Raw genomic sequence first — 8,400 nt, 5'->3', positions numbered from 1 at the left:
GGGGCACTGCGATTCAGCGTGGCGAGCCGCAAGCGCTCAACAGCGCCTGCGCGCAGGGCAGCGAACGTTCAGAGAGTGCGACATTCTCCCCCCCTCGCTCCGTGCCCCAATCAATTAACCAGCAAAAGTAAACCCAGTACATTCCCAGGGCTTGGCTATGCTGAGACTGAATGTGCGCTTTGCAGGCTGAAGGTGCAATCCGATATGCTGGCTTCCTTTGGAAGGGAGCCCGGTTGAGCTCGGTTGCTTATTAGCACGTGAGCAAGATACACTGGATAATTGAGCTGATTTTGGGTTTTTTTATTATGTAGCGCTTCAAATACCAGCAAGGTTCTCACTACAGGAAAAGGGAAGGGAAAGGGAAAGGCCACGAAAGCTCATGGCTATAATGAATCTGTTAAGTCTTTATATTACAGTTGCAGTCCTTTCAGTCACCATCATTTTATTTGTAAGTCTGCGATCTTCGGATGAAGGGCAGTATAATTTGCTAAATAATAATGATAGTTAAAACCCTGCTGCACGCAGCTTAAAGCATGAAAAGGTTTACATAATTACAAACATAACAAAAGTAGTCAAAAAGTACACAACCGAATGGAAACTGTTTCCACAGGAATCATAATAGTATCGAAAAGGAAAGTTACAAAATACTAATATCAGTAACAAAACCCCCCTAAACAATTCCCCATTTATTGGATGCAAGCCCCATTAAAGTCATTGGGCCTTACTTTTGAGTAGACATGGATGGGATTGCACTGTAAGGTGCCTCAACAATCTTTGTTTATGATAATAGCTTCCATCTGTCAGAGTTCACTTATTATTGACACAGGCATTTGATTATCTTTAAGGTGCCACTGTACCACATTTTTCTAATGCAAAATAATTTCACAGCCATCCTTCTGGAAATTAAAGCATAGTTTCTCCACAGAAGCATAGTTTACAAGCTGCTGGGAAGATTCTGTTTCAAATGTATAAAACAGGACAGAAATAAAGGATGAAAATATGAGAAACAGTTAGCTCTTGTGACAGTGTTTCTGTTGTTATTATTAAATAACAAAATGGCGGCCCATTGCATAAACCAGTCTTCCCCAACCTAGTGCCCTCCAGATGTTTTGTACTCCAGTCCCCAAGGTTGGAGAAGGCTCTTCATGTAAGTTTACATTCGGGCATTCTCTGGATATTAGTACCTCAGCCTGTCTGTTTATTATTGGGTTAGTTAAGAGCAGGTTGGTGAAGTTTTGCTTGTTTATATGAGCTGCAATTTGCATTTTTAATGCCCTGGGATTGCCGCCGCAGTGATGAAGAGCAGTAAATAAATATATTAATTAAATTACCTTGGGGAAGGGGGAGATGCACTACCACTACAGCCATAATATCCTATGACCACTCAGCCCAGGTGGGGAAAAAGAAACCCCATGCAGAATCTGCAGATGATGTGGAAATGACACACAAACACACCCTCAGCACCTATGGAAACACCACCACACAGAAAACTAATGTGATGACAGTCACAAGCCACCCAAACACTATCAGTTGGTGCAGGCCAAGGCAGGGGTGTGTCTGCCTTGTTTCCATGTCTGTATCACCCAAGGAACACAGATAAACAGCAGGCTCCCCGCGAGCTGAAAATTCTGGATTTTCTTGTTTCTGATCTGAAATGGTTCCTCTGCATTGGGACAGGCGACATTTTTTTCAGTCAGAGGTCCATATTCCCTTGTGGGTAATCTTCTGGGGGCCACATGGAAGTGGTGAGTCCAGGAGCACAAGTGGCCATAGCAATAGACTTAAAATAATAGAACAAAGACAAAACTTACCTAGATAAGAACAAGAAGGGCAATCCTCTACCTGCTCAAGGAAATCCTGGTGGAAAAATTGAAATAGCTACTTCACACTCTCAACCCCCTTTTACTTGGAAAACAAAGCTATGAATAGCAAAGGAAATTAATATTCTAAAAATTACTACTGACATACCTCATGAATTGTGTGTGTGTGCTTTGTTTGAACTGTGTTTGTTAGAAACAATTAAAACTCAGACACATGAATAACTCTAGTTTTACTCTGAAAACAAAAAGTGATCTTACACCAACCTGTGACCTTACACGTGCAAATTTATTAAATTGATTTCAGATGGGTTCCATTTCAGTGTCTCACTCTTATTACAGAATCCTTTAAAAATTGCAAACAGCTGGTGTTTCTCTGCCTTTCAAATAACAGCAGGGCCGGATTTAGGTTTGATGAGGCCCTAAGCTACTGAAGGTAATGGGGCCCTTTATATATCCACCTGTGCTTTGTCAACAACAAATTGTTGCTGTTTTTTGTGTTGAATATATGCTATATGGTAATTTATGCACCCAATAGGTCCATACACAACACAATAAAAACCTACATACAGCACTTGTTGTATGTAGGTTTTATTTTATTTGTTTTTTATCTTATATTTTGGAAATGTACATCTAGTTTTTTTCTCTTTGAATTTTTTTGGGGCCCCCAAGAGAGTGGGGCCCTAAGTTATAGCTTGTTTAGCTTACATGTAATTCTGGCACTGAATATCAACATTACTAACAGACGATATTCAGGCTGAAGATGCAATCCAGAAAACAGTCAGTATTTCTAGTTGTCAATATCATTAGCTGTAACAAATATATAAACCGCACACTTAAATAAATTGACAATTCAGAAAAGCTTAGCATACTGCATAATAAAAACTGTTGAGTCCATGTTTCTCAAAGATTCTTTTGCCATACTTTGGGGGCTTTGTACCCAAAAGAAGTATCTTTCCAAACCATTTTAGTTGCAAATAGGCATGGGGAGAAATTTGTTTCAGTTCTAATTTAAAGGCAAACTTACCTAATACGCATTTTCTGAAACAACATGTGAACCAAAACACACCCAACCTTCAAAATTTGTACTTCTCCAAATTTTGCAATGCAGTACAGTGGTATCTCGGGTTACATACGCTTCAGGTTACAGACTCTGCTAACCCAGAAATAGTACCTCGGGTTAAGAACTTTGCTTCAGGATGAGAACAGAAATCATGTTCTGGCGGTGCAGTGGCAGCAGGAGGCCCCATTAGCTAAAGTGGTGCTTCAGGTTAAGAACAGTTTCAGGTTAAGAACGGACCTCCAGAATGAATTAAGTACTTAACCTGAGGTACCACTGTACTCCGGTCAAGTGTTGTATGCGAAAATGAACATGTTAGAGTAGCATATTAATGCATCTATTGGGGAAAATACATTCTCTTGGGGGAAGCTGCTTTGCCAAAATGTGCATATGAGAATAAACTTGTACTAAGGTACTGATACATTTTTATGAGGACTTTTTAAAAAAACAAATAAACCACAAACTGATATGGAAATCTGGAAAACTGAACTTAGAAGACTGGAAATATGAGAAACTGGGAGGATCCTTCCCTGGTTGCAAGTAACATTTTAGTTTTTATAACCAAGCTGATCAATGATGGTCCCTTACATGAATACTGTGCAGATATTTAATTCTTATTTAATTACCGGGGGGGGGGGGCTCTGCCTCCCTGCTCACCAACCCCCCACTCCCCTACAATAACACCTTAGAGCTTCTCATTTCCACCATGTGCCCCCCTTTTACTTTCTTAACACTGTTTCTGAAGCTGCCTTGCTATTTTGCACCCTCTTCAGCCCCAGGTAATATGGCCAATGATCAGGAATTATGAAAAATGTTATAGCCTATAGCAGGCATGGCCAAACTTGGCCCTACAGATGTTTTGGGACTACAACTCCCATCATCCCTAGCTAACAGAACCAGTGGTCAGGGATGATGGGAATTGTAGTCCCAAAACATCTGGAGGGCCAAGTTTGGCCATGCCTGGTCTATAGGAATAAAATTCTAATTCTATACTGCTTTACATGGGAGCAAGTATTACATAACTCAGTGGGAATTACTTCTGAGTACATGTATATAGAATTGCACAAGACAGGTGTCTCCCCTGAGGAAGTTGCAAAGAGGAAATGAAGGAGAATTCAATTCAGTAATTTTACCTTCTATTCTATACCCACTTCGCTTGGAATAAAATCCACTGAACTCAATGGGATTGTTTCACTGGGTTGCACTGTCAATTTTAAATCTTTCCAACGTGAGTTCTTCAACCTTAGCCCAGTTGTTGTGTCTCACAGGGTTGTTGTGAGGATAAAACGTGAGAGCTTCCTGTATTGCTACCCTGAATTCCTTGTGGGAAGGATAACACACTAACATCATAAATTATATTTTGAGAGTCCTTATAGAGATAGGAGCTGTGTTCTCATATCTCTTCCTCCATAGGGCAAATGAGTTCATCTTGGGCCAGTAAAAAGGGTAATTTTTCACATGTTGTGCTTATGTGTTTACTTCGTTTCTGCCCTGGAGATAGAAGGTAAGCACAACAAAAACAAAATGTGTACACTTGTGAATTCTCTAATATATTTGAAAGTGAATGAACTCACGTCTGTCAATCTTTGAAAGTCCGTAGAAGTATAATAAGTCTATGGTTGAAACAAAGTAATAGATGCTATCCTGTGGGCAAAAGTCTACGGACTTTCAAAGATTGACAGATGTGTGTCCATTCGCTTTCAAATATATTAGAGAATTCACAAGTGTACACATTTTGTTTTTGTTGTACAAAATCATGTAATGCAATAAGAATTGCAGTGCTATCTAATAAACTGGTCTTCGTGTTGCTTGTATTGTTTGTTGTGTTAAGTTTGCAACACGGGTTTGTTGTTCTGTACTGGAGATAGGGACGCAGGTGGCGCTGTGGGTTAAAGCCTCAGCGTCTAGGGCTTGCCGATCGAAAGGTCGGCGGTTCGAATCCCTGCGGCGGGGGTGCGCTCCCGCTGCTCGGCCCCAGCGCCTGCCAACCTAGCAGTTCGAAAGCACCTCCGGGTGCAAGTAGATAAATAGGGACCGCTTACCAGCGGGAAGGTAAACGGCATTTCCGTGTGCGGCTCTGGCTCGCCAGAGCAGCGATGTCACGCTGGCCACGTGACCCGGAAGTGTCTCCGGACAGTGCTGGCCCCTGGCCTCTTAAGTGAGATGGGCACACAACCCCAGAGTCTGTCAAGACTGGCCCGTACGGGCAGGGGTACCTTTACCTTTACCTTTTACTGGAGATAGAGGGTGGCATCCTAACTATAGGAATGGTTTACTATTGGATCAGAGTAGATTGGCTGAATTGAGAAGATTGAGAGAAACCAGTTTTTTGCTCTCTGTAACTGAGAAGCACAGAGGTTATTTGGAGGGAAGAGAGAGCAATCAGTGTACATTTACATGAGTTTAATGACTGGAAATACAGAAATCATCTGAGTCCAGGTACTTCTTCATACCATCATATCCGACTTGTCATGTAGGGACAGGCCCAGCCACTGCAGAACAAAGGCTGTCTCCAGGCTAGCCCAGCTCCCACCTACCTTTGAGCCTTCCCTGGAGGCAAGCCAACACCTATGGGACAAGCTGAGTCCTGCTAGGGAAAGAAGAACATCTTATCTCCCCACCCAGCCTCCATAACTGGAGACAAACCTTGCCAACTGCAGAGGGCACAGGAAACTTTTTCAGCCAGAGGGACACATTGACTGTCATGGGCAATCTTCTGGAGCCCACATGCGGGCAGTGGGTGGAAGCTGTGGCAACAGTAGGCAGAGCAACGGATGCAGTTGTTTTACCTGCGGACATCAGTCATGCAAATGTCAGATGTTTACATACTGCTCTCTCCACCCAGGCAAGCCAGAGGCATTGTCGTAGCTGAAGGACACTCCCAATCTGGCAAAAGGGCAAGGAGGAGCAGGGCTGGTGAGGACATGGGAAGGGGGTTGTGGCCTGGGAGGAGTCCAAAGGTCCAGGTAGTCTTTATCTCTATGGCAGCAGCTCTCCAGAATTTCACACAGGGAACTCTCCTAATATTACTTGCAGATTCCAGGAGTCGAACCTTTTGCAGATGCTCTGCCACTGAGCCACAACCGTTCCCTGGAATTGTTTGGCTATTGTTTCTGAACTCAGGTGTCCTGATCAGGTATCCCAGCTGCACAATCATCCAAGAACTAATCACGAGCTAAGGAGTGAATGATCTGACATTGCTGGCAGTTCTTTTTTTGCGGTTCTTTCATACTTTCAGCATCACAAGGGGTAGACTCTGGAGGGAAGTACTGCCTACAAAGCACTTAAGCTAGCTATCCTGTGACAGAGCAATCTTGATCCCACTGGCTTCAGATTTCCAATGGCTTTGTGTATTGCATTGCAAGCCTCTTTTCACATTCACTTTATCAGGCCTGCACCCCTCCAGCAGCTCCTGGGGTGCAACATGACTGCCACAGGAGGGAAGAGCGTTCTTGCGATCAAATCCTGCTTGCAGGTGTGGCATTTGCCCGTTTGTTTCTTTTTAAATGTCTGTACAGAGGGAGAGAAAGAGTTAATACACAGACCAATAGAAAAGCCAGGGGCGGAGCCTATCTGTTTATAAAAGGGCTTAGCCCGAGGTTTGGGTTGGTTGGGAAAGGCAGTTGGCAGACATTGGAAATAGACAGTTAGTGCAGTTGGTTCTTGTGTGAGGGGAGGTAGAAGTGTTAGAGACAGGATAAAATAAGACTAAGAAGGTAAAGAGTAACAACGTTTTGAATGCAGTTAAAGTTTATTTGTGTTTGCAGTAAACTACACTCTTCTTTGTTAACTTAAGAACTTGACTGAGACTAAGTGATTTACTGGGGAGGCCCTGGTTGGTGGCAGCGGATTAGCGGTGTAAGGGTCAATAGTTCGTGAGATGACAGGGGGCTCTGTACGAACGCCACACAGGTTTCCACACTGGCATCTAGTTAGCTGCTTTGAGAACAGGATGCTGGACAAGATGGGCCCTCGGCCTGATCCAGCTGGCTCGTCTTATGATCTCATGCCACTTTAAGGGTCATGGCTTCCCCCAAAGAAACCTGGGAACTGTAATTCATTAAGTGTGCTGAGAGTTGCAAGGAGGTGTAGTGGAAGATAGTTGGTTAACCCGAGGAGGCGAAGGTGGCCTTGTGCAATTAAGCCTTAATAAAGCAGGGCTTCACCACTCTCCTAAGCTCAGCAGTAGTGATTCCTGCTGACTTAATTGCTTGCAGGAATGCTCCTTGCGCAGAGATAACACAATTGTAGATTAATTACTTTGCTTGCCTGCTGGCCTCAATCATGAGACCAGCCACCCCCCCCAAAAAAAAAAATCCAGGTGAAGGTAGCTTAACAGTCAAGCCAGGTGAAGTTGGATAAGCAATTAAGCCTCATGATTTGGGGTGGAGAAGGGTATTAAAAACCATAGGGTCTGAGCTAGAGAGAGAAGGTTTGATGCAGGCACAAACTGATATAGGTGTTGCATAGCTTGGCTAGATGAAGGTCTACTCTGCTGCTATATCCCTGGGGCTCCCAGCAGCTGAAAGGAGGGGTTGTCATTTGCCCTGATCTATTTTCTTCTTGTGCAAGATAAGCCTGCTGCTTGATAAATTTCAGACTTTCTTCACTACTTGTGTGTTGCATTTGCTTCAGAAATCCCTCCAAAAGGGGGAGGGAACACACCCCTTTTTGTCTTTGGGTAAAGCAGGAGGCCACTGTGACTGTTAAAGTGGCATAAGAGTGCTTGCAATGCATGGTGTGGATGTGACCTTTCTGAGCTTGGCTTCCTGCTTTGCCGTTGCTGGCTTGGTTCCTGCGACGTTTCCAGTCTGCTTGTTGGCACGTTGCCATTCCACTTCTCAGACACTCTTCAGCCCGTCCTCACCCCCAACCTATTTGGCTCAACTCCCTCGTTCCTCATCTGGAACTTTATTCTGGACAGAACAGCTGTTCCCCAGATTCATGGCTCTTAAGCCTGTCAACCATGTCCACCACCTTCAATAGGTTCTTACCATGGTTGCTGATGAGGCTGCATTGTTCTGCACACTTAACAGGGGGGAAAGCACGACAGTAGTCAAGTTGGAAGGAGGGATGCTGGGGAAATTCAGTTTAGTTCACATGAAAAGGAGAGCCTACCAGACTCGTACTTTTAGAAACAATGCGTGAACTGAAGTGCAGCCATCTTTTGAAGTTTTCAGCTCTCCAAATTTTGCAATGTAGTTCTTCAGCCAGGTAAAGTGTGCGGAAATGCATATACTGGGCTAAAGAGTGCATAAACATGCATGTTTCAGTGAAAATAACATGCAGGTTAGCAGCACTGCAATGCAATCTTAGGGACCCCACTTCAGATTTGAGTAGGGTTTACGCTTAGCGTTTTCTTCTCCTGAAGATATACCACAAGCCAGCAGGTAGATTTTTCATTGGGTTTTGCTGCTGAAATTGCTCATGAATGATTATAGCCTCTATCCTTTATATCAGTAAGAATATTACGCTTTAACCTGGATTTCTACCCCCTCCATATTAATTTAGACAGATCTTTTT

Source organism: Podarcis cretensis, assembly GCF_951804945.1.
Source record: "Podarcis cretensis genome assembly, chromosome: 11".
NCBI classification, from domain to species: domain Eukaryota; kingdom Metazoa; phylum Chordata; class Lepidosauria; order Squamata; family Lacertidae; genus Podarcis; species Podarcis cretensis.
Note: the sequence above shows the minus strand (reverse complement) of the source record.